Source organism: Rhinolophus sinicus, linkage group LG06, assembly GCF_036562045.2.
Source record: "Rhinolophus sinicus isolate RSC01 linkage group LG06, ASM3656204v1, whole genome shotgun sequence".
Taxonomy (NCBI): domain Eukaryota; kingdom Metazoa; phylum Chordata; class Mammalia; order Chiroptera; family Rhinolophidae; genus Rhinolophus; species Rhinolophus sinicus.
Window position 1 is genome coordinate 111,191,196 of NC_133756.1, and position 26,263 is coordinate 111,217,458.

The 26,263-nt window shown below is 37.2% G+C and overlaps 1 protein-coding gene across 18 annotated transcripts in view; it reads left to right on the top strand.

Moving 5' to 3' along the window:
- The window catches only part of DLG2 (discs large MAGUK scaffold protein 2), a 1,902,684-nt gene that overhangs the window by 1,337,530 nt on the left and 538,891 nt on the right, over window positions 1-26,263 (top strand). The gene's annotated exons all lie outside the window — the stretch shown is intronic.

Below are 26,263 nucleotides of genomic sequence, written 5' to 3' on the forward strand. Positions count from 1 at the left end.
TGTTAGCAAATGATGTGATATTATAGACACTGTGGGTTTTTATAGATTCAGCAACCATTTATAAGGGTTTTACATAGGAGTGTGGACAGCAGCTAAAAAACTATTCCACAGGAAGATTCCATTTTGAGTCTTAGAAAATAATTAAGATTTCACTAACCCCGCAAGTCTGAATGAGAACTTGGAGGGAGAAAGAACAAGTTGTCCTAACAAAGAGGGAAACACACTTGACTTGTTTCCCTCTTTTGGTGGATGAAGACCACCAAGCAAAATTAAATAGGTGATTGGAGTAGAGCCAAGTACAGCTCAGGCTAGAGGAGTAGCTGCTTGAGTCAGGGCACCCCTATTTAAAGAACTAAAGATTTTGGAGGGAATTAAGAGTCACCTAAATGGGGCAATTAGTAAGTAAGATAAAATTCTATCAGAGATCAAAACAGTAACTAAAAGACATTGCGGATTAGAACAATTGGGAGAGATTTTCCTGGGGACAAAAACATGTCCTCATGTTATTTTATCACTTCTATTAAATTGTTCATCCTCTCAGACCAACTGGTTATATATAGCAGTGGACCAATAAATTCTTGCCAAATGAATGGATGCCTTTTTCAATGAATGAATGAATGAATGAATGAATGAATGAATGAATGAAATAATAAAAGGAAGGAGGAGAGTAAATTAATGAATAGGGGGAGGAGGGGTATGACAAAGTCCTCTAGGTAAGAATAACTTGCATGGAGCTACAGTGAGGACTATGACTTAAATAGCCAAAATGTGAGCTTTGTAGCCTTCTCTCAGTCTGTTTTTTCATCAATCATGAAGAAGCTAGCTTACTGTTTTTCTTATAAAGCAGCCAAGGGCACTTTTGTTCCCTACCCAATTGTTCTGATGCAGCGATTACTTTTGACAGCTGCATCTTTGCAGCTTATGGAGGAGAATCACAATTTTTTTTCAGGTACATCTGCATCTCCTATCAACAGGAAAAGAACTGAATCACACTTCCTCAGGAACCACATGCTTGTTAAATTATTATTATTCAATTTATTAGGGTGACAATAGTACAATTACATAGGTTCCAAATGCACAATTCTATAATACATCAACCACATATTTTTTGACAATAGAATTTTGAAGCTAACTTGACGGAATTAATTTCTGAGTGATGAAATAGCCATGCTACAGAAGGATTTGAAATAGATGCTGTGTGACTCTATGAGCCATGGTGGGGACTGGAGAAGCTCCAGTTTTGAAAGTTTAGAAACAGAGCTGTTAGAGGATAATTCAGAAATTGATGGGCCACAATCGTATTTCCTACCACTCCCCACCTAGAAGTTGAACAACTTCCATTTCTTAACCAAAGTCTGGCTTTATGCTTGAGGTAGAATGGACTTTATGTTACATGCTTATTCTATAATTAAAAATGAAAAGTGACATCTCTGACAGTGCCACCATTCTTTGCCCACAAGCATGGGTGGCAACAGTATGCCTGCAGAGGTAAAAGGAAGTTCTGCTGTGCTGGAAGCAGCGTTCATTGGTTGTAAAGACAATAAACATAATGACAGCCTCCATTTATTAAGCTTTTATTATGTGTGGGGCATCATGCTAAAGTAGATGATAGATAGATGACAGATAGATAGATAGATAGATAGATACATACATACATACATACATACATACATACATACATACATGTGAATAAAATGTAGGCAAACTCAGACACACAAGCTTGTATATACTGACAACAGTATGGACTGTTATTGTGGCCATAATAATATGGACTCAGGAAATTAAGGTTTAAAGATGTTAAGAAGATCACCCAGCTAGCTTTGATTACATCCAGAAACTAATCCTCAATGTCATTTACATACGCTCTAAACTCTCATTCAATAGTAGAACCCCCTATATTGCGTGGTCTCTGCCTAAAATCTCCCACAGATAAAGTTTTCACAATGTTAAGGAGCAACTCTAAACATTACCAAACTTTGTTCTTTTTCTACTGAACCACAGCTTTCTTTATCTAACCTCTACCCACTGATCTATGTTTTGGCTTCTGGGAGCCAAAACCATGGCTTATGACTATGTATGTGAATATTCCCTCCTATGTTTGTGCAATGAACAGCCTGAAAAAACTCTACATGGTGGTCCTAACTGGAGCAACCAAATATGCCTGTTCCCCAATCCACATTACAGCCTTTTCCCTGTGTGAAGACAGCTATTGGGTAGGTTTCCACTTAATTTTGATAGATCCTTGCCACTACTGCTGAGATTATTTCCCACCTTACTGCTTCTTGTCATAAACTTGAATGCCATGGGGACATCTAAGAGTTCAAAAGTAAAAATCTATTGAAAATATGGCAGCATGAGATTAGAGATAGTTTCTTTAGAATTTGGCAATTTATCTAATTCAAAGCATACGTTTTACAGATGAGGAAACTGAGGCTCAGAAGAGTGACTGATCCTGAGGCATAAATCATTTGGGGCTCTGCTTTACCTAGAATCCAAATCTCTTGACCCAAGTAATCAATATTCTAAGGTAGTGTTAAAAGGGACTATCCACCCACACCCACCTAAAGAGTCTTTTTCTCAGAGTAATAGGAACACTGTTTGATGCTGGAACAACAAACTATGAAGAGTAATTTTTATCTCACCATTAGTCTTTTTGAATGGAGGAGCAGCACAATCAGCTCTGGAAATATAGTTTCTAATGTCTGTATACTAGCATAATTGGTCTTCGAAACATTAAACTCTTTTAGTAACTATTGTCTCATTTGTAAAATGGTGAGACTAGCATTTACTCCATTCAGTTGTTCTGAGGATTCAGAGAGATAACCTAAGTCCCTAGCTGTGTCAGGCAGATAGTAGGTGCTCAATAAATTTTAGCAGTGTTTTCCCCTTTTTCTTACCTGCCCTCTCTACCTCTCAGTAGTCTTTCTTCTGTTTCTCTTTTTCTCTATGCTGGCCTGTTATCTTTTCTCCCATTCCTTCCACGTTTCTTTCAGTCTCCTTCCATCCTCTGTGTCTTTCCCTAAGTTTCCTGTTCAGATCGTTGACATCTCTTTTTCTCTTGGTAATACATGGGATTAAAACCCGCTTAAAAATAGATATACTACTAAGAAATGTTCTATGTTGCTATTCTTAAGTTTATAATTCAGTCAACTGAATCTGCTATGTTTTCCTCGTTTAAAAAATAAGCCCACACACTAAACGTAGTTTTCTTTTACTTGACAAATTCTTTGGTCTTTCCTGTGAGTTAAGAGACTTCTAAAAATTTTTAAATATATCCTTTCCATGATAAATTATATTTTTGACAATTAAATAATACTAAAATTTACAGAATAAGCTAAAGCCCAGAAAAGTGAGGTGACGGTTCTGCTCCAAGGAGAGTAGTAATCTGCACTCTACATTAGTGGCAATGTAGCAATCAGATCAATAATAACAGCCAAGACCAATGTAATGCTTCAAAATGCCAAGTACTTTTCTAGCATGAACTCATTTAAAGTATGCAGTGACTTGATGAGACCCATGCTTTCATTACCCCCATTTTGCAGGCAAGAAAATGGATGAACGGGAAGATTACATAAATTGCACAAGATTGTACTGCCAGTAAATGTTGGAGCCAGAATTTGAACCCAGGCAGTCTGGCTCTTCTGTGTATGTCTTTAAGTTCTAAGTTGTATTGCTGACAGAGATGAGATGAGAGGTGACTTTCTTCCTAATTAGGTCAGGCTCCAAACTGAGCTCAGACCTCAGTGATTGCTAGAGAATGGTAATGTAGGAGAAAGCACACACTATTTGGAGTCAGAGGACCTGGGTTTCAAATTCTGCTTTCTAGCTATTTGACCTGGGGCCTCTTTTTAAGCTCTCTGTGTTCCAGTTCCCTCATTGGTAAATTGGAGATAGGAGTGTATATTGCAAGAAGCTGTGGTAAGAATTAAATAAAATAATGGTGTGTATAAGGGATTTGTGTAAAATTCGAAGACCCTCAACACAAATCAAGTCTACAGAGCCAACCAATTAACTGAATGTTGAACTTGAGCTCCAAGTCTATGACAGCCAGGAAGGAACAATTATGGTAGGCAGAATTCTAGGACGATCCCCAGTGACCTACATCCTCATATAAGTCCTCCCCCTTAAGTGGGGGCACGACCTGTGAGTATGATGCCATATCACTCCTGTGATAATATTACTTTATATGACAAAAGAGATTCACAGATGGCATTGAGTTCTCTAATCAGTTAACTTTGAGTTAATCAAAAGGGAGATTTCCTGTCTTGGCTTGACCTAATTCAGTGAGCACTTTAAAGGCAAAGAGATTGTCTTGCTGGCCTGGACAGAGCAAACTACCCTGTTGTGAGAACACCTATGGAAACGGCCACATGGCAAGGACGTGAGGGCAGCCTGTGGGAGCTGACAGTAGTCCCCAGTCCACAGCTGGCATGATGGGAGCTGTCAGTCATACAGCTGAATTCTTCCAAAAGCCACATAGCTTGGAGGAGGACTCCACGCTCCCAAAAGGAATGCAGTTCAGGTGACACCTTGATTGCAGCCTTGTGGGAGCTAGAGTAGAGGACTCCACTAAGCTGAGCTCAGACTCCTGACCCACTGAAACTCTGCGATAATACATATATGTTGTTTGAAGCTGTTAAATTTGTGGTAATTTGTCACACAGCAATAAAAAACTACTGTATTTTGCAATGTATAATTTGCTCCCCTGTATAATGTACACCCAAGTTTTTGTCCCAAATTTGCAGTGAAAAAATATTTTGTTTTAATTTTTTAATTCAAATTTTTATTTGTTTACATTTAGGTACCTGTTTTTTATATTATAAAGGAATTTTACCATTAATTTTTTTTAACATAGAATGGTACAAGAAATTTTATGTAACAAATAATTGCAAAACACAGAACACATACAAGTTACAAGAAATTTTATGTACTGGTAATAAGTTTATGATATTTGCACATCATAGAAGGCCAAGAACTCTTTGTCGTTGCAAGTTTGATGTAAGTTCAAGAAAACTGATTAGCATATTGCAGGGTATTGTTTTTCATATGGATTTCGTTATTGATTTCTAGAGTTACACTTTTAACTCATAAGCATAAATAAAAACATTTATATAGGTATAGAATTAGTATTACCCATGTATAATGTGCATCCTTATTTTTCCCTCACAAATTTGGGCAAAAAAGTGTGTATTATACATGGCAAACTACAGTAATTCAGGCACTCTGGAATTCTGGACCCTGAAATTCACTTATGGCTGGGCTGGAGACTGGCTTGCACAATGAGGCTTTGGCCAGCACTACCAACCTCTAAACTTCAGAAACACTGATCAGGCATCTCATGGCTGGTCTCAGCCCCATTATATATCTGGAAGCAAGAGGCAAAAGGCAATCAGAAAAAAAGGGGTGGGCAAGGTCAGAAATAGGAGAGAAACTAGCCCCCCAAGAGGAGGGATAGCAGAGACAGGAATTAGTTGAGTGTGTGGTTATATCTGATGGCTGGAGATGTGAGTCTGAGCTGGAGTTTTAGGGAAAATGGGAAATGAGTGCTATGAGGCAGGCAAGAGAGCATATGGTGGTTTGGATGAGTTTCTATGGACAGTAATCTTTTTCCCATGCAACGTTTTTTAAAGTATAACCCCTTATATATGTCTGTTTATGGATATAATAATTGTGTTTTTTGAATAGGTATAAAATGCAGACGAGTAGACAAAAATTACATATAACATAACCCATTGATTTTTTTACACTAAATGGAGTTAAAATGCTGATCTGTTGTCAGCATTGTATGTGCTCACACATATATAATTTTGGGTTGTTTACTAAGGCAAACAGTGGTATATTTCTTTGCTTTGCATCTTGCGATTGACAATAATATTGAACTTTTTAAAAATATTACTAGCTGTTTGTAATTTTACTTCTATAAGTAGTCATTAAAATTTGATAGCATTATCTATCTATCTATCTATCTATCTATCTATCTATCTATCTATCTAGAACATTTTGGAAAGAGCATTAGCTTTTCTTCCAGAGTAAAATAGAGATATTGCCATGCTTTAAAGAATGATTTTTATTTCAACTTTTGTATCTGAACCATGAAAATACCCTCTGTGTAGCTTCACGTCCCTGGATTGCTGAGGACCAATAATGATCTGTCATCCTGCAGTAGAGCTATCACATGACAGCCTCCTCTTGGTGATGCCACAATGACATTTTACACAACAGTGCATTTATTAAACCCATCCACAGCACAAAAACAGCATGTAGTAGCAGGCAGAAAAGATGGCTGCTTGCCAGTTTTCTGACAAGTGACACAATTTAATCTCTTAGCCTTCAACACAATCATTTCTACTCCCAGACAAGATGGAAAAAAACAAGTTTTCTCTAAGTCCACTGCTTCATTTGTTCCTTCTGTGTCTGTTTACAGGTAAGATTGGCTTTTTCCTTATAAAAGCCAAAGTAACATAATATGTTGATTTCAAACAAGAATAATATTTATCACACTGAGGTTGGACTACACTGACCTAAGTTGAGAGGTCAAAGACCAATGTTTCAATGACACAACCCCTGAATATAAACTACCACGTTGTCCTTTTGGCTATCGTTTGGCAGTTCACTCTTTTGCTTTTTCATTAATTTATATCCATTAACTCACTAGTGATTTTAAAATAAGAACATGGAGAGAGAGAGGGGGGAAGGGAATGAAAAGGGACAAAAGGAAGGAAAAGAAAGAAAAAGAAAAGTGATTTGTGATCATCAGGAACTGAAGATATCATACAACTTGGAAATGGAGAATACAAACTTAAATATTTTCTGTGCAAATGAAAAACATCAAGCAGGAAAAAAGGGAGCAACTTCCAACTGTCATAGTCTGAAACTTATGTGCAAGCCCCAGTTTCCAATTGTTCAAGGAAATAAAAGATTTCCAGTTAGTGAAACAGTGTAAGATACTGTTAAGTTCTTGGAGTACCTCTCCATACTTCCATGAATTTGGATGAGTGCAAAAGAAAACCTCATGAATCACCATGTCCAACCTGTCAATTTCCACACCCAACCGATTATTGCACCAAATGACTATGATTATGCTAAATTTTCCATTCAAAGGTAGAGACTCTCAGTGTCTTCAAGGTCAAGTGAGTTTTTCTTTCATTATTGTTTTTGAGGCTTAAGCAGCAATAAGCCCAACTAATGATGAGAACAAGATCTTCATGAGATGGGAGACTTCATTTCCATTGCAAATTAAACCAGCACCCAACTGAAGAAAGACTTAGGGTTGGGATCTCAGTGGACACATTCTTATGGATTATTCCCTTCCATCTCTGCCCACGAAAATGAAAAGGGATGAGAGGGAACAGCCCTCTGTCCTTTAATTTTCTCTGTCAATATTATCAGCTCTAAATGTGCTGACATCCTGCTGTAGACAAGAAAAAAAATCACTTAGTAAATGGTTCTGCGGTAACTGGTAATGACCAGTTCCCAACAATTTAGAACTGCACAAGAAAATTATGAAACAAAAAGAATAATTTCAGCTATGCTTCTGGTAGAACAGCAAGCAGCTACATACAGTCTTTCATAGCTGGAAAGACATCTCCAGCAGTTTTTCTATTTTGGTCAACTGTTATGTATCTAAAATGATAAATCCCTCTATGGGTTAAATGAAGTAGCTTTATGGCAAACATGCTACTCCCTCACCTTTGATAAAGAAATTGTGCTAAGATTTCTGGATATGAACATGCAGAAGAATTAAGTTGGATCCTACCTCATATCATACACAAAAATTAACTCAGTGTGGATCACAGACCTAAATGTAAGAGCTAAAACTCTAAAACTCTTAGTAGAAAACATGGGAGTAAATCTTCAAGACCCTAGATTAGGCATTGATTTCTTTTTTTATTAGTTTCAGGTGTACACAACAATGTAATAGTTAGACATTTATCATTTATACCCCTTACAAAGTGATAACCCTCCTCCCCCAATCTATTACCCCTCTGACATTACATACAGCCATTACATTTCCACTGTCTCTATTCCTAATAGGCACTGGTTTCTTGATTTGACACCAAATGTGCAAAAATAAAAGAAAATAACAGATAAATTAGACTGTCAAAATTAAACATTTTTCTACTTCAAAATACACCATCAAGAAAGTTAAAAAAAAAAAAAAAAAAGAACGGAATAAAATATTTGTAGTAATATATCTGATAAGAGACTTATATCCAGAATATACAAAGAACCTTCAAAACTCAACAATAAAAAGACAAATAACATAATTTAAAAATCAGCAAAAGATTGTACATTAGTTTTCTTTTGCTGCTGTAACACATTACTACAAACTTAGTGACTTAAAATACCACCAACTTATTATCTTACAATTCTAGAGGTCAGAAATCCAAAATTGGACGCACTGGAATAAACTCAAGATCTTGACAGGGAGGTTCCAGGGGACCTATGGGAGAATCCATTTCCTTGTCTTTTCCCAGCTTCTTAAAGCACCTGAATTCCTTGGCTCATAACATTTTCCACCTTCTTCAAAGAGCATCAATCCAACCTTTGCTTCTACCATCATATCTTTTCTCTGACAACTCCACTGCCTCCTTCTTATAAGGACTCCTATGATTACATTAGACTCACCCAGATGATCCAGGATAATCTCTCCACCTCAAGATTCTTAATTTAACCACAACTTCTTGAAAAGTCTCTTTGATCTATCACGTAACATATTGACAGGTCAGAGATTAGGACTTGGACTTCTTTGGGGACCATTATTCAACATACCACTGATTTGAATAGATATGAGTATTTCTTTAAAGAAGATACACAAATTGCCAATGAGCACATGAAAAGATGTTCAACATCAATATTGATTAGGAAACCACAAAACCAAAACTACAATGAGATACCACTTCACACTGAGTCCAATGGCTATAATAAAAAAGACAGATAACAACAAATGTTAGCCAGAATGTGGAGAAATCATAACCCCCATGCGCTGCTGATAAGAATATAAAATGATGCAGCCACTCTGGAAAACATTTTAGAAAACAATTACTCAAAATTTAAGAGTTACCACATGAATGACACTCCTAGGTATATATTCAAAGATAATTGAAAACATATGTCCACACAAAAAACTTGTACATGAATATCCATAGCAACTTTATTTATAGTAGCCATAATGTACAAATAATCTAAATGTCCATTCAGAGATGAATGGATAAATGGTAATATATGCATGCAATGGAATATTATTCTGCCATGAAAAGGAATAAGTATTGATGTAAGCTACGTCATAGATGAACCTTAAAAATAGTGTTCTAGGTGAAAACAGCTAGATACAAATGGTCACATATTGTGCAATTTTATTTCTATGAAATGACCAGAATAGAGAAATCCATATAGATAGAAAGTAGATTAGCGGTTGCCAGAGGCTGGTAATGATTATGGGATTTCTTTGGGGCATGATGAAAATGTTCTAAAATAGGATAGTGCTAGTGATTGCACAGCTCTCTGAGTATACTAAAAATCACTGAATTGTACACTTTAAAAAGGGCGGATTTTAAAGTATGTGAATTATATCTCAATAAATCTGTAAAAAAAAATCCTGTCACTTTTTTTCTGGCATAAAATATTCACTCTTGTTTACAAATTTGAGAATTTTTTTTCTAGTTTCAGAAACCACACAAATTCCTCATATTACTGTTAAGTTATAGACAAAATTCATTAGAACCTCCATTATTTAGGAAAGTTCTTTAATGTGCTCACCAAGAAGACAATGTCTTTACTTTGGGCTCCATTCCTGTATGGTCTAAGACATCTTTAAAGTAGATAAATATCACACTATTCTCCCATTTCCTAGACAGACTAGCAGCTATTTGACCCATGTTCCAGCTGCTAAAATATCAACAATTTATAAAAATGATCTAATGAGTAAATTTTATATTTTCAAAAGCCAAAACAAATCACTGAAGTACATTAAAATTTAGGAGGATTAATTCAGACTAAGTTTTATTAGGACCAGTTATCCAAATATATTTAAGGAAGAAAAGACTATATTGATTCCTGGCAAAGGAACAAACAGGATTGTTCAGACAGAGATACATGGTTCAATTCATATCCCTTAAAATTGGTTGCACGAGAATGCAAATATTCTGATTTCATCATAGCCCCTGTTTAGAGTATAAGGACCAATTCTTGGCATTATTTGTAGGTCTAGACTCAAACTTCAGTTCAGATTGAAAGTTAACAAGATGCACTGCTCTAGTAAGAGTAAGAGAGAGACGTGGAAGTCTCTGCCACTAATTAGTTCTGAGACCTTGAGGTTACACAACCTTTTTAACCTTAGCATCTTTCTCCATAAAATGATTGTGCTAGAGGATTGTTGGGAATTTTGAATTTTAAAATCACATTCTGATCGTTTGACTTTTGTTGACAGTATGAGACACATTTGGGCATGCTATTACCATGGCCAGAAAATCAACCCTTTGTGTTAGTTAAATCTGTAACTCTGATAAGATTCAATCTTCATTACATTCCTACAGCGAAGAACTGATCACAATTTTAAATGCCGATAAGTCATTTGTTATTATTTATTTCTAATAGTCTCCCAAGAAGGTATATTATCATTTTAATATTCTGAAACTATATTTGATATTGATTTTAGCAAATAGCTCTTTGGAAACTAGACGAAAACAAAATGGTTTGGGAGAAGGGGGAATGACCCTCAAATTATCTCCTGATTTCTTGTTCAATAGTAATACCAATTATATTCAAGAATGGTTTTTCTGAATAGTGATAAATTATACCATTATTTAGAAAGGCCTGCTAATGTTGTAAGCTTTGTGCAAGCCTCAGGTCATTGCAAATAGGCTTAATAGTCAGATGCCAAAATCATATATATTAGAGATACTTAATATTCATTCAGCGCTTATGCAGCGTCTGTGGCAACAATAAAATGGAGACTTACATATCATCTCCTGAGTGAAGTTTCATGCTGCTCCATGCAAGCCAGGCAAACTTTACTCACAGATATCCCTCCACCCTCCCACACCCCACCTCCACTCACCTCTGTACATTGCACTTTAGTTTCCTAGAGGAAGCTGAGGCTGCAAAGCCAGGTTAGAATTTAGAATTGTTAGAGTTCTGCATCAGCAGATTTCAGTGCAGGGAGAGCTGGCCCCAGTCCTCAGCCACACCCCACCTCTTCCTACTCCTAACTCCTTCCTGCACCATGACGGGCTGGGGGCCATGCATGTAATACTTGCATATCCCTGTCTCATCCACATCCTCTGCAAATTTGGTCCTTTGACCAAATTTGAGCCTCAGGTTGTACATAAAGCTGCTCCATCAACCTTTAGGAATTTGAACTTTAGCAAGAGATCACACAGCCTCTGAAGTGGGATGCAGGAAGGGAATTCCAGAGTATGTCTGTTCTGGGAGGAGGGGAGTAGACCCTAAGGGGTTACCTCCACTAGGTCTTATGGACTCTCCATCAAGTGCTCAGGAATGAACACGAATCCTTTAAAAGTGAATTGGAAGGTACAATACGGGAAATATACTCACTGAGTTTTAAAGGCCCAGTAAAAATATAATGAATAGGATATGTATGTTATTGGTAGAGTTCTTGGCTTTTAGGATTTCTCATATTAAATTTTATGGTACTAACTTTTGCCTTCAACCCAATTTACAGAAAATAAGTTTTCCTTTGTCTTAACTCATTTATTTGCTTTAAATGACTTAGTCATTTTCTTGACAACTATATATGAAGAAAGGAAACATGGGAATCTCTAAGCCCCCTTAATATGCCACCAGTCTGTGTGTCTGAAATCTCATGTTATTTCTTCATTATTTCATTCCCTATAACATCTAACATGTCTCTTACCCATAATAGACACTTAGAACTAATAAGAGCTACCATTTATTAAGCTTATTTCCATGAGTTATAGAGGCTCAAGGAGGTTAAGTTACAAGTGACAGGGCCAAAATTCTAACCCAGTCTGTGTGACTCCAAAATCCATGTTCCTCCCACCACAACACATGGCTGCAATATCTTCAGATGAATAACTGAACATGTACTTAAGATTCTATGAACACAGATCCCTTTCAAGGATCCCATATCACAGTGTTAAAAATTAAAAATGCAGGAGCGGCTGGTTAGCTCAGTTGGTTAGCGTGTGGGTGCTCTTAACAACGTTGCCTGTTTGATCCCCACATGAGCCACTGTGAGCGGTGCCCTCCACAACTAGATTGAAACAACTACTTGACTTGGAGCTGATGGGTCCTGGAAAAACACACTTGAAATAAATAAAAATTTTAAAAAAATAGATTAATTTTTTTTTAAATGCAAACGTACCTAAGTGACACTCAAATTCTCTCAGCTTTTCTGGGAAATGACTTATTGTTGTTGAGTGGAGCTCTAGACACTGAGCATCTATATGAAGGATGATAAAGGTTAAATAATTTTATCTTTGTAGGTAATAGACTTCTCTGATTATAAAGTATTGCACGTTCATTGTAGAAAATTTGGGAAATGTAGACATTTATAAAGTAAATTAAAATAATTTGTAATTCCATCACCAAAAGGATTCAGTGCATGTGTTTACATAGTTGAACTCTTTAATTCTGTCTTTTTCATTTAATATTACAACATAGGCTTTGCCTTCCATAAAAAATAATTTGCATATGTTAGTTTAAATAGCTGCATAGTTTCATGTTCTGTAAGTGTAACATAACTTTTACCTGTTTTTTGAACATTTAAGTTGTTTATTACATTGTAATGAATAACTTTGTGGGAAGAGATTTAAAAATCTGACAGATACTAGAAAAAGAAAACAGATTAACTATCTGCAGATCAGTTGTTACTCACACATTTCTGGATTTGAAATGTTTGAAAACTGGCTCCAGTACTCCTTATTAGTTTTCTGTTTTGTTTTGTTCTGTTTTGTTTTGATTTAAATCATAGACCAGAGTTTTCTTTTACATTACACATGAATAAATTAAGAATAACTGTTTTCATTGGGAAAAAACAATCTTCCAAAGAGATATTAACAGTTAGCATCCATGTTACTCCAATGCTCTGGGTTAAGACAATGTATAAGTCAACCTCAAGCAAGTGCCCTGTAATTGGTTTGTAAAAACCTACATCTTGTATAAAATCAGCCCAAATCATAGTTACTTATGCAAGTTAGTCTAGTATTTAAAAAACAGGGCCCCAATTTCTAGTCCACAATACCCTGCTACTAATTAAAACATTGATATTATTTATTTTCTACTCCTACCCTCCATTAACTTCTTTTAAGTACTACAATCCAATTTGGTAATAAATGATTAAAGATAGAGGCAGACCATTAGAGAGGGGGAAAAAGCAATGCTTTCTTTCAGAAAACAGTGAATTAAAGAATGAATTATTAACTGCTTCCTCTGTTCATGTCTGTGTTAAAACACAAACAAGCTCTTTAACCTATTATTGTAAAATGACATGTATTTTAGAGCTTCATTGAAAAGCATCCTATTGATTAATCTATTGGGCTGGGTAAGAGAGTACCAGAGCTGCTTGATGTGCCATAAACCCATGTCCTCTGCATTCCCGCTTCTCTGGCACTTGGATGGGCCATCCAACATGCAAATCTGACTGAGTTCAAAAGGGGAATGAGCAGAGCCACTTTTGTATGAGTGTGAGGAGTGGGAGGACATAATCTCAGGATTTTCAGTGTAGTGAAATAAGACATCTTGAGAGAGCCGATTTCACTGCCATCTACTCCTCTGACAAGTAAATGAAGTTGGGAAATTAATTGAAGTGACAAACGTAAGGAGTAAAGCAGTATTTATTGAACTGACACTGAGTCTGCCGTTTTTCTCTTAGACTTTTTAAATCTATTTGTCTTATAAATATTTACTGAGTATCCTGCTGTGTATGAGATATTTGGAGCTGGGAATAGAGCAGGAAAGCAAGAAAAACAGAATCTGTGTCTTTGTGGAGCTTTCAGTTCAGTATAATAATAAATTTAGAGTCAAAATGAGTGCTATGGAAGGAAAATGCATAAGCTGTGAAAGGCTGTAGTAGCATGACCTAATGTAGTCTGGGGTATCCAAGGGGAGCCTTGTGGGGAACAGATATTGAAGATGAGGTAAAAAGGGTATGTGTAAGCCAGGTGGAAAGGGTGGAGGAGTCTTCAGGCAGAGAGAACCTGCCCTAAGGCCTGAGGCAGAATAGGGAAGAGGCCACTGGGACTAGAGATGGTAAGAAATTATGGACAGGCACAAGAGGAAAATGGAGAAGTGAACGTGAGAAATCAGGCAGAGAGAATCTTGGATGCTATAGTAAGTGAATTGTTCTTTATCCTTCTAAAAGCAACGTGAAACTTTCAATGTTTCAATGAGAAAATAGCTGAACTAAATTGTTATCTCTAAAGATCAGTCTGATTGCTGTGGGAGTATGGGTTAGCTGACAAGAAGATATGAAGGGAGTGAAGATTAAGAAGCTATTTCAGTAATTCAGGTGATAAATGAGGACAGCTTGGATGAAGAAGCTGACAAAAAGACTGAGAGAAATGGACCAATTTTGAAATATACCAAAGGGGTAAACTTGATAAAGCTTAATGATTAATTGGAGTGGCGTCTGAGGGGAAGTGGTGTTTCTTTAAATAAACATCAGTGCCTTCTCTGTCCTGAGCCCCATATCAGGTGCTGGGTATACAATATCCTTGGTTTCACTCACAGAGATCACTGTCTAATAGAATTGCCAAAGGATGACTTTGAGCTATGGAGCATAACAATTGGCAAAGTCTGGTGAAGATGCAAAGTTGGAAGATAACTTCTATTTTGGATGATGTTAAGTTTAAGATGCCTATGAGGAATTCAAGTGGAAATATCAAATAGGCAATTGAACATACAGATCGGGAACTCTGAGAGATCTGGCTACAGCTACAATTGTGAATCTTTAAAGCCAAGGAAATTAAGAGATTGCCTGAAAACATATAGAATAAAAAGAGAAGAGGACCTAGGACTAAATCTTGAATTATTTCAAACATTTTGATGTAGGTTAGTCCAGAGACTTTTAAATTATGAAATGCATACACCTAGGAGTACATGGATAAATGTATGGGACTCAATTTTCAGGCCTTAATTTGACCTGCCCAAGAAGTAGCCTGCAGTTTCATACTAATTCTTCTTTCCCATTTTTCCATTTATAATTAATCTTCTTCCATTTTATAAATGACAGGTATATGTCTTACCCATCGCAAATCCTACTATGGCTCCATTTACCATTTACTATTATTTACTATTTAGTACTATTTTACTACTTATTTAACAGTACCATTTTACTACTAGGTGGAAATAACAATCGGAAATATTGTTGCCCAGGATCAGAGTGTCAATAACTGTAATGAATGGGTAATTAATATTTTCTATGAGTCACGTGGTTTCCCATTCTTTGCTCTTAATAAAATTGAAAAGTAATTGTCATCACGTAGATTATTAAGATAATATGATAGATCACAGGATTTGGGGCATATAACTTAAAAGGAATTCAAAGTTCTCTTCCCATTTCCATCTACTTATTTATACGGACAAGTTTTCTCAGCATTTACATTTGTAGAAATTTGAAATCTTGTCTCATTCAACCCTTAATCATATGCATCACTAGAAACATGAGCTAATTTTAAAAAGCTCTACTCACCCCATTAAGAAACAAATCTCAAATACAATACATTTTTATTGTTTTAGATTTATTGATAGAAATTTATAATATATTTAGGTTATTTTGACCAATGTGTACTATTAATAATCATTATGATAATTCAGTCCAGATGAAAAATTTTAATATGTAGAGCCATATCATAGGAAGTTTGGGGGGGAAAATCACAGGATTTATATTTGTATATAAATATAAATATAAGTTTCATATAAGTGTGTTACAGTGACACTTGTAAGATAGTCTAATATAAAATATGTTAGGATAAGACTCTGTGTAAGTGAGATAAAGTTCAAGGAGAAAAAAAAACAATTTAAAATTTCCAACTGCTCAAAAAGATCTTAATTTATATTTTAAATTGGTGAGCATAGATTTTAAGTCATTATACGAGGTGTGATCAAATATTATGGTGAATGCTGCTGCCAAATACCATCCAACAGAAAGGCAGGGATCTTCAATATGGGGAGCAGCATGGCAAACCAGCATGCGACAGGTTTCAATTTGTTCAGTGCAGTCAGTTGGCTGTGAGCTATGCTTGAGAGAAGGTGTGTTTTAAAGTGTGCTGTAAATCATCTTCCATCATGGCAACGATCCATGTCACACCTTCCTTCTGGTATATGGCAATTTCTGCCAAATAAAAACATTACGGTCCTCATCCACCTTATTCACTGGATCTGGCACCGTGAGACTTCTGGCTCTTCCCCAACATCAAAATGATTCAGGACATTGAGACAGCCACAACAGTGCAACTAAAGACACTCATTTCAAAGAGGACTTCAAAACGAGGAGGGGGGTATTTTGAGGGGGATTAATGGCAATGTGTCTTTTACTGTAATAATGTTTTTTATTTAAACACTCACCATATATTTTAATCACACCTCGTATATTTACATTCCCCTATATGTATTTGAAATAATGACATAGCAGTTAAAATAACATTTTACGATTCACAATAGGCCAGACATTATATCTTTTATTACTACTTAAACTTACGATGAAAAAGTTTGATGTGAGCTTAAAGCAGGCAAAACAGAGCATAGGTTGGTTGTGTTTTATTCTTGCTTTTGTTTTGTAAGTATGAGGATCAATAAGTACGAGTGGATTTAAGATGTGGATTTATAATCAAGTTTCCAGGGGCAGCTGGATGGCTCATTTGGTTAGAGCGTGAGCTCTGAACCACATGGCTGCCGGTTCGATTCCCACATGGGCCAGAGAGCTGTGCCCTCCACAACTAGACTGAAGGACAACTACTTGGAGCTGATGGGCCCTGGAGAAACACACTGTTCCCCAATATTCCCCAATAAAAAAAAGAAAAAGAAAAATAAGAGTTCTAAAAAAGAAAAAACAGGTTGCCAGAGTGGTAGGAAGAAAAGAAGGAGAGGCACGGAAGCCTGGAGAAAAGTACTTCAAGGAAGGAGTGAGCAACTGACCTTAACATTGTGAGATCAATTAAGATGAGTACTAAAACAGAGTGCATTAGATTTGTCCAAAACCAGTTTACTGGTAAATTTAGTAGGAACTGTATTTTCTATGATTTTTCTCAGTAGGGGCCTTATGAGGGGACTCAGATTAGAATGGGATAAAGAGAGATTGGAGAAGAAGAAATAAAGAGTGTGTGTAAACAATTCTTTTGATAAATTTGGTTTGTAAAAAGGAAAGAGACAGGACAGTAGCCAAGGGTGTATGTCAGGTCCATGGAAAGCTTTTCAAAAGATAGGAGATGCCAGAGCATGTTTGAATGTTCAGAAACTATTAAGTAGAGAGACTGGGTTTGAAGATGCAGTACATAAAGGGATTAAATGATTAAGTGAGGTCTTTAAGAAAATGCAACTTGATGGACCATTGGTATCAGAAGGGACACTTCCTTGTAACAGGAGGAGGGGAGAGCATGCGTTTGCATGTAGTTAAGTATATAAAACTGACCTAATAAATTCCAGGATTTCTATCACATGACTTCTTTTTCCTCTCAGAAGTATGAAACACATTCATGTGCTGGAAGTGATGCCATAGGAAATGTTTTGCGACTGTCATTGCAGAATGAGGGTTAGCAAGCTGACCAGAGTGTTTAGAGATCATGAATTTACAGTGACTCTTATCATCCATGGGCTTTCTCCAGCACCTCAGTTTCAGCTGCTCTGGAAAAAGCAATGAGGAAGATGGTGGATTGGGTTCAGTCAGGACTGAGGTTTAGCCAGACAATTGTAACAGGAAGATCAAGTGACAACAGCATAAACCAGAATGATAAATGGCAAGAAAACAAGACCAGGAACCATAAAAACAAATGTGTAGTTTTTACTTCTGTCTTTTATCTGCTGTATGAATTTAAGTAAATTGCTTAATTTGTCTAATCCTCAGATTTTTTCATTTGCAAATGTAGCAATACCTGCCCAGAATATTTCTAGGCTTTCGGAATGAAACAAAATATCATTACAGTGTTTTATAAGCACTTACTATTCTCAGTGGTTAGTATATTTGTTGTCACAGCAGTCCTAGGAAATGTATGATTTTATTTTTGGATCTCTTTCTGATCTCCTTTATCTTCTGGAAGCTACTATCTCCTACGGCCTCTAGCCCCCTCTAATCAGTTCTTTGATGAGATTAACCCTCATCGAGTCCCCTGGTCTATCTGTGCTCTGAAACCAAGTCCCATTTGTCTATGGACAGTTATGCATAATGTGCAAATTACAGACACCAACAGGGTTTTGGTTTTTTGTTCTTGTTTGTTTGTTTATTTGTTGTTTTGTATTTCAAAAGAGAAAATTATGAATCCAAATGAAACCCAATTACTGAAAGCAAGAAGATGTTCGTGACAAAGGTGTCCTCCTTGGTGCCTCTAATCCCCCGAAGCCAGCATCCCCAGAGCTCTGAATTTTGCCTCCAGAGCTGAGACAAGTGTAAAGGACAGAGTGTACCATTTGCAAACAGCACTCAACCATTAAATGAAGAAGCTCCAGTTCTGGTTTTATGAAATCACAAAATATCCCCAGTATCTCAAAATGAGTCATCAGATTTCATCACAAAATTGATTTGAATTTATTTTATGAAATGTGAATTAGATTAGGAAGGGATGAGGTGTACGGGTATTATGAAATCATATAAACAATAACAGCTGATTATTGTAGCTCAGAAAAGTTCAGAAAACAGCATTACTAATCATCTGCCCTCGAAAATTAGTACCTCCAGGCAATTTAGTATTATCTGCTGTATAGAGAATTGCTCACAGTCTTTGCCAGTACTTAGTAGTTTCAATAATTATGGGTTTGAATTTAAGGTGGCCTTCCAGGCTAGAGCTGTCAGAATTCAAATTTGGGCAGCAAAATTGTATATACTTTATTGTTGACAAACCCAATCCAAACTAGGTAGTTCTGCGGTATTATTCATTTATCCCTTCATTCATTCACTCATTTGTTTCAACTATTTGTTGAATGTCTGCTATGGGCTTGGCAATGTCCTAAGCACTAAGTATAAAATGATCAACAAGACGGATAAGATTCTTGCTCTAAGGAACTTATGTTTTTGTCTGTTGGGCAGAATATAAACACATGTACAAAATATCACAATGAAGCAGAGTGGTGTAGGATGAGTACTTCACAGGTACTTTAGATTGGGTGATCAAGGTGGGCTTCTCTACAGAGGTGGCATTTAAGTTATTAATGAAAAAAAGGAGCTTGTCAACCAGAAATGAGGGAAAATACTTTTAAAGTTGAGGGAACAGTAAGTACAAGTTCCCTAAAGCAGAGCTAAGCGCATATTAGAAATAGAAGTAGGGTCAGTCAGTGTGGGTGGTGTGAAGGGGACAAGGGGGAGAGTGGTAGAAGATGATAGCACAGGAAGAAGTGGGAACCAGGGAAGGCAGATAAGGCAAGTAAGGGGCTTGTGTTTAATTTTACATGATATACGAAGAGCTTGGAGGGCTTAAGCAAGGGGTGAGTGACACCATCTGATTTAATTTTTTTTGAGACCAAAGAACAATATTGATAACTTTATTTTGTTTTTTATTAGTTTCAGGTGTACAAAACAATGTAATAGTTAGACATTTACACCCCTCACAAAGTGATAACCCCCCCAATCTACTACCCCTCTGGCATTGTATATAGCTGTTATAATTCCCATTGCCTCAATTCCCTATCTGTACTCCACATCCTATGACTATAACTGACATTCAGTATTATTCAGCTTCAGGTGTACACTGCAGTGGTCAGGCATCTATACCATCCATGAAGTCGTCTCCCTGATAAGACCAGTGCCCATCTGACACCCTACAAAATCTTTACAACATTATTGATTACATTCCCCAAACTGTCTGTCGTGTCCCCATAAGAAGTGTTGGTGCATTTTTTCAATGGAGTATTACGCGGTCATAAAGAAGAATGAAATCTTACCATTTGCAACGATATGGATGGACCCAGACAACATTGTGCTAAGTGAAATGAGTCAGACAGAGAAAGACAAATACCATATGACCTCACTTCTATGTGGAATCTAAAGAATAGAATAAATGAGCAAACTAATCAGACACAGTCTCAGAGATATAAAGAAAAACTGATTTAAATTGTAAAAATGAGGTTACTCTGGCTTCCACATAGAGAATGTCTTGTAGAGAACAGGAGTAGAACCAGTGAGCCAGTATGTTCAGGTAGACGTAGTAACGACTTGGACTGACTGGGTGGTATTAGCGGAGATGGAGAGAAATGGATGGATTAGGGTATATTTTGGAGTTAGAAGCAATTTTTAACACCTTAAAATTGTAAATATTACATCTCACAGTGAGTGAATACATTGGTTGTTACAGGGAAACAATTCTCAGCATTTGTACAGTTTTGTTGCCTCTAGGTTCAAGTCCAATTCCTTCACATGTCTGACAAGGGCCGTTAAGACCTGATCTCTGCTCCTCACCTCCCCAGCCACTACGCTGTCCCTGGGACACTTCTCCCTCTCTTTGTTCACCTGGGTCACTTCTATTTGGTCTTCAGATCTCAGTCACCTCCGTTCTTCCAAGAACTGACCCTTGGCCTTCCTGAACTAGATGAGATTCTCCCATTCTGTGCTCCTGCAACACCCTCTATTTCTCTTGCCATAGCACTTATCACACTGAATTTTAACAGTGTGTTTTTCTATCTCACTGATTAAACTATAAAGTGAGTTCACAATGGACATTAGTCTTGAAAAATTAGTGAGGTACTCAGGTAAAAGTGGGGTCTGAGGGTGGCAATTCCAGGCAGAGGGAGAGGCCTGGATCACGAATTTGCATGGTGTTTGAGGAAACGATAATGACATAGCACGAGACAGGACTGGGGAGTGAATAGCAACCAGATTGTAGAAAGATGTATGGGTTATGGTCTTTGAGCTTTAGCAGGAAAGGCACGTGGACTCAGTCTGTATTCTACAGAGCCCTGTGAGCAATGAACCATAGGACTCTAGGAGACTGTTACATGAATTAGAAAAAGACACCCACGTCAGGATACAGAGCCTCAGCAGGGCACTTGGCTTAGAGCAAGGGACTGCCCTGGATTTCCTTCAGTCCTCACTAGCCCCTGCTCGGTCATATATGGTGTCTGGATTGTGGATTCCTCAGAGCCCTCTGAGGGGTCACAGATGAGAGCCTTCTAATAGGCTGTACTCTGAGTTTCTTCCCTTCTTGCTGCAGAAATCACAGAAACTCTGCCTTTGTTCTATATAAACAATGATAAATATATATTATGTAGCTTCTGAGTAAGATAGCATGTGAAGAAAGAGCTTCTTTGCTTAGATATTAAAAATGTTTGAAAATCTGCTGTAGGAAGTGGAGAGCAATTAAAGGCTATTAAATAGGCTACTAAAAGCAATAAGGTATGTTTCTCAGTAAGACCATTCTAGCAATTAATTGGAAGATGGACTATAAATAAGGGGCAAAGCTAGAATCAAGAAGACTAGTTACAAATGTTTTGCCAGAATCTAGTTGATTGACAATAAGGGCCAGATCTTAGGATAAATCTAAATCTAAAACATTATGTGAAAGAGTGGATGTGTGGCTGAGAGAACAAGAAAATCCCCTAGTTTCTTTTTGTTTGTTTATTTTGATAGAATGATTTGCCTCAATAGAAAACAACACGAGGTGCATTACCAAGTTGTTCATGGAGAGGAAATAAGGATAATTTGGCTCCATTTGAGGTTCAGTCCAGATTCCCAAGTAGATATAGTTGTCAGGCTGACCTTGAACTTAGATGTCTAGAACACCAGAGCTAGAAGAGAATTTGAAAACATTGAATTCAACTTAGACACAGACATGAAAAAAAAAATGACTTAAGTGGAAAGTGGCAGAGCCATGATTAGAATTTGCATCTTGTTTATAACTCTGTATTCTTCCCATGCTCCTTGAGGTTTTCAACTTTTCACTGAAATGTTCATCATTATTATAAAAGTCAAATCAAAATGTGTAATTATGAATTTCATATATGTTGATTTATATCAACTTATGGGATTAGAGTAGATCTGAGTATAGGAAAATAGGGAATCAAAGCCAACATTTTAAAATATATTTCTTAATGTGTAGTATTTTCTTTTTAAGTTTGGCAGGGGTGCCAAGGCATGTATATATATCACCTCTTCTTTATCCGTACATCCATCAGTAGACACTTAGGTTATTTCCGTATCTTAGCTATCGTAAGTAATGCCGCAATGAATGTAGGGGTATGTATACTTTTTCAAATTAGTGTTTTTGTTGTCCTTGATAAATCTGCAGAAGTAGAATTGCTGGATCATATGATAGTTCTATTTTAATTTTCTGAGAAACCCACATCCTTTTCCATAGTGGCTGCACCAGTTGATGAGAATCACCATGTATGTGCACTTCAAACATTATGAGCAAGGAGGACTTGAGGGATTAGGAGACATTTCATGGGGCTATGGAGTGTGAGCTTGTCCTTGAATGAGACTGGGTTTGGTGGGGCATTTGGGAGGCAGAAAGCACCATGAAAGAAAATGCAGAGGAAGGAATGAGCTCATTATGTTCTCAGGACAGTGAGGATGTGGGTTGGCTGGAGCAGGAGTTTGAGAGGTACAAATAGAGGCCAGATTTAGAGGCTTTCCATGATGCTCATTCATCCTTAAGTGACAACTGTGTACCAGACACTAATAATGCAAAGACAAATTAAACACAGACAAATTAAACACATATAACTTATTTCATATAAGTTAAGTAACTTGATAAATTTTGAGGAGAGAAGAAATGACGGTAGGGTTGCTTTAGGCAGTTCAAGCTGAACTGGGGTTGTGCGTTAGGATGAAGTGGAGACGAACTAGTTAACCTGCCATCAGGAAAACCAGCTAGAAAGCTACTGCAGTAACCCAGGTGGGAGGTATCAGGACCTTCTTTTATGAAAGTTGACATGCACTCCTGCCTGTGGACAGAATATTGAATTGAGTGGGCTAAGTAATCTCCAGTCCTGAGATCCTCTCCCTATGAAATTCCCATTCATTGCCTCTTTCCCATGTTGCATTCACTAATTTACCTGGCTCGAGATTCATTACTGGCCTCTCTGCTTTTCTGGGAAAGTGCCAAAAGACCAATCACTAATGCTGAAATAGATATTTCTTCCCCCATGTTGGAAGCTGTGATTTTTCCCAGATGACAGCTGCAGAGAATCCTGCAAGCGTTTTATATAAGAGAAATGAAGTGGTAAGTGAAAAGAGAAAAACAGTATATTCACTGTAGGAAATGGCTTCTATGGATCATAAACCCAAGTTACTCTCACCCAGAATTAGAGACAAGAGCACAAGACCTATTTAGGGCTTAAAATTTAGAATGTAGTGGCTGTCAATTGGTCTGTGCTGAAGGAAAAGAGCCTGAGGTATAAAATGAGGGCTGGAACATGGCTCGCATATGCACCGTCTCATATGGTGTGGCAGCTGTAGTCCCCCGGTTCAGATTGCCTTAGAGACTTCCTTCCAAATAGTGAAAAGCTGCAATATTGAGGGGATTGGGTCCAGAGTCAGAGCTCAGGACTTTTATCACAGTTGGTTGGTTCGACATAAGACTGAGTACACCTGTTCATTTTAGAACGAACCACACACGAGCCAAGTAGAGTGACCCTTCAAAACTTAGAGCAGTGGTTTTCAGAGTATGGTCCCAGACCAGACCACCCTCTTCACCTAGGAACTTATTCGAAATGTGAATCCTCTCTCCTGCTCCACACCTACTGAATCTGAAACTCTCTGGGAGTGGAGCCCAGCAATCTGTGGTTTAATAAGCCCTCCACGTAATGCACCTTAATGTACTCTGAAGTTTGAGAACCAATCATCTAGGTTTGTATCTGGCTTGGTTTTACTGCTTTCCAGTGTGATCCTTGCCCCTACTACTGAAGTCAGAAGTTGGGTCGGTCCTTAAATAAGTCCCAACATTATTTTGAACAAACCAGAAAATTATGGATTGTGTACTACATAAATTTTGAGATTACCCAGACACTACTTACCATCATTATAGAACTCTTTGAGCTTCAATTTCTACTGCAGAATGAAGGAAGCAATATCTGTATTTCAATGTTTCTGGTTAGGTTAAAAAAATACATACATAATACACAATGAAAATACCTCCCACTAGGTGCCAAGCATTATGCCATTTGAATAAACCAAAGACTGCCATTCAGTATAACACAGGTTAGTGCTTTTATACATACTATATTTTTATAAATATGGTACACCTAGTTAAATCTGAACAGCTGAAAAAGACAAGTAAGTTTTTAGTATAAGTATGTGCCACATATCATATGAAATGTACTTACATTAAAAAAGTACTTATCAAAATAATAATAATTTTTTTTTCCTGAAACCCAAATTTAACTGACTGGATGTCCTATATTTTTATTTGGTAAGTCTAGTAACCTTGTTAATATTCTGCATTGTACCTAGTGGAGGGACACTGGACTAGCCAGTTGAGCCAAGGATGACTTCCCAGAAAACAAATAAATTTGAATTAAATATCAAAAGGAAAATAGGAATGAGCTAAGGGAGATAGCACATGTAAAGTTCTGGTCACAACATCAGTCTGTATAATGAAGACTGGCAAGTAATGAAAAGCCACCTGAGCTTACTTAATAAAAAAGGGGAATAAGTTAGAAAGATACTTGGAGTGTCTTTTCAAATTCAAAGATAAATTGGACAGCTAAGCCCTAGGAAGAGCAAGCCATGGGCTGAAGCCCTGAGGGGAGTCCAGGAGGACCCCTCTCTCTAAAACCCTTGCTTCTCTTCCTGTATCTGCTTTATTCCCTATCTTCTTGCAAATAAGCTTTTGCCATTTTGTAGTCAACATGGAAGAAAGTAACCCTCAACATTAAGCTCTCAAGCTACTATTTCTTCTGTTCAGACAAAACCTCTGAAACTCATGATTTCAGTTCCAGATTTCCCAAAACAGGGACTGGCCAAACATGACACGTGATCCACAATAAGCTGTGTGAACTTGTCACTCTTCCTGCAACCATGTGGATGTTTGTTGGACAGAAGGGCCCCACAGACGTTACTCCATTAGCACATACCTGATGCTTCCAAAACATTAATCCTTTTTCCTTTGCTGGAAAACTGTTAAATTATGCTGATTTTTATTTTATTATCAGTTTTAATGGACTAATGGCACCAAAGGAGGTCAATGAAATAAATAGATTTTCAAGATAAGAAGTTTCAACAAGGAGGGGACCTTAGCTGGCAGCAGACTTTACAGATCCCCAGACAACACTTACATGTGCTTCCTGAGTGGCATAGGCAGAGAACAGACAGGTATAGTTAAGTACATTTAGAAAAGTTCATATTGATTTGAAGCCATTTGGGTCAGCTCCTGTTTGCACGTGTGTGTGTTGTATTGGTTTTTCCTTTTCTCTATTTGCTAGCATAAAGTACCTGTCTTTTCATAAAGTTTTGAGTGTTAGTATTTGTTTTTAACCTCCTTTTAGTGACTCTAGGAATGAAAGAAAAAGAAGACATTTTTGCTACCTTAGTCTTGAGAGCTTTTCTGGTTTCATTATAGTTCACATAGTAAAATCTATGGAGTTATTTATTTTAAACAGATTCTAATTTTTTAGGTAATTGATTGTTCTCTTTAAGTGCATGTGGTATAATTCCCCAGTCAGTGTTTTCTATTTGATAATGTGTTACTGCATTTCATCCAGCACATTGAACATTGATCAGGTTTCTCCACACTGCAGCCCTTTGGTGTGTAATTCATTCATCTCTTTGACCAAAGAGAATAGTAATAAGTGGGAACAATAAATGATAAGTCACTTACGGGACACCCAATAATAACCAATCGCTGCTGCAAAGCTGAGTTTCAAAACCTGTGACCTAAAACCTCCTTTTGAATCAAGCCTTGAGAGGGTCTGAGTGTGGCTGGGTGTGGTTAGGTGGGCCAGGAGGGGCGAGGACAGAGTAGCCATGCGTGGGTGGGAATTCTTCCAAGTGTGCTGACCTGTAGAAGCTTTTGCCAAGGCTTCCAGAAAGTTGCAGTTTGTATCAGAACAACTGACTGTTTTCTTGGTGAGAGGGCAGGAGGAAGAGGAAAGGGAAATTAAGTTACACTCCGTAAACTTACTAAAAGCCATATATTACATG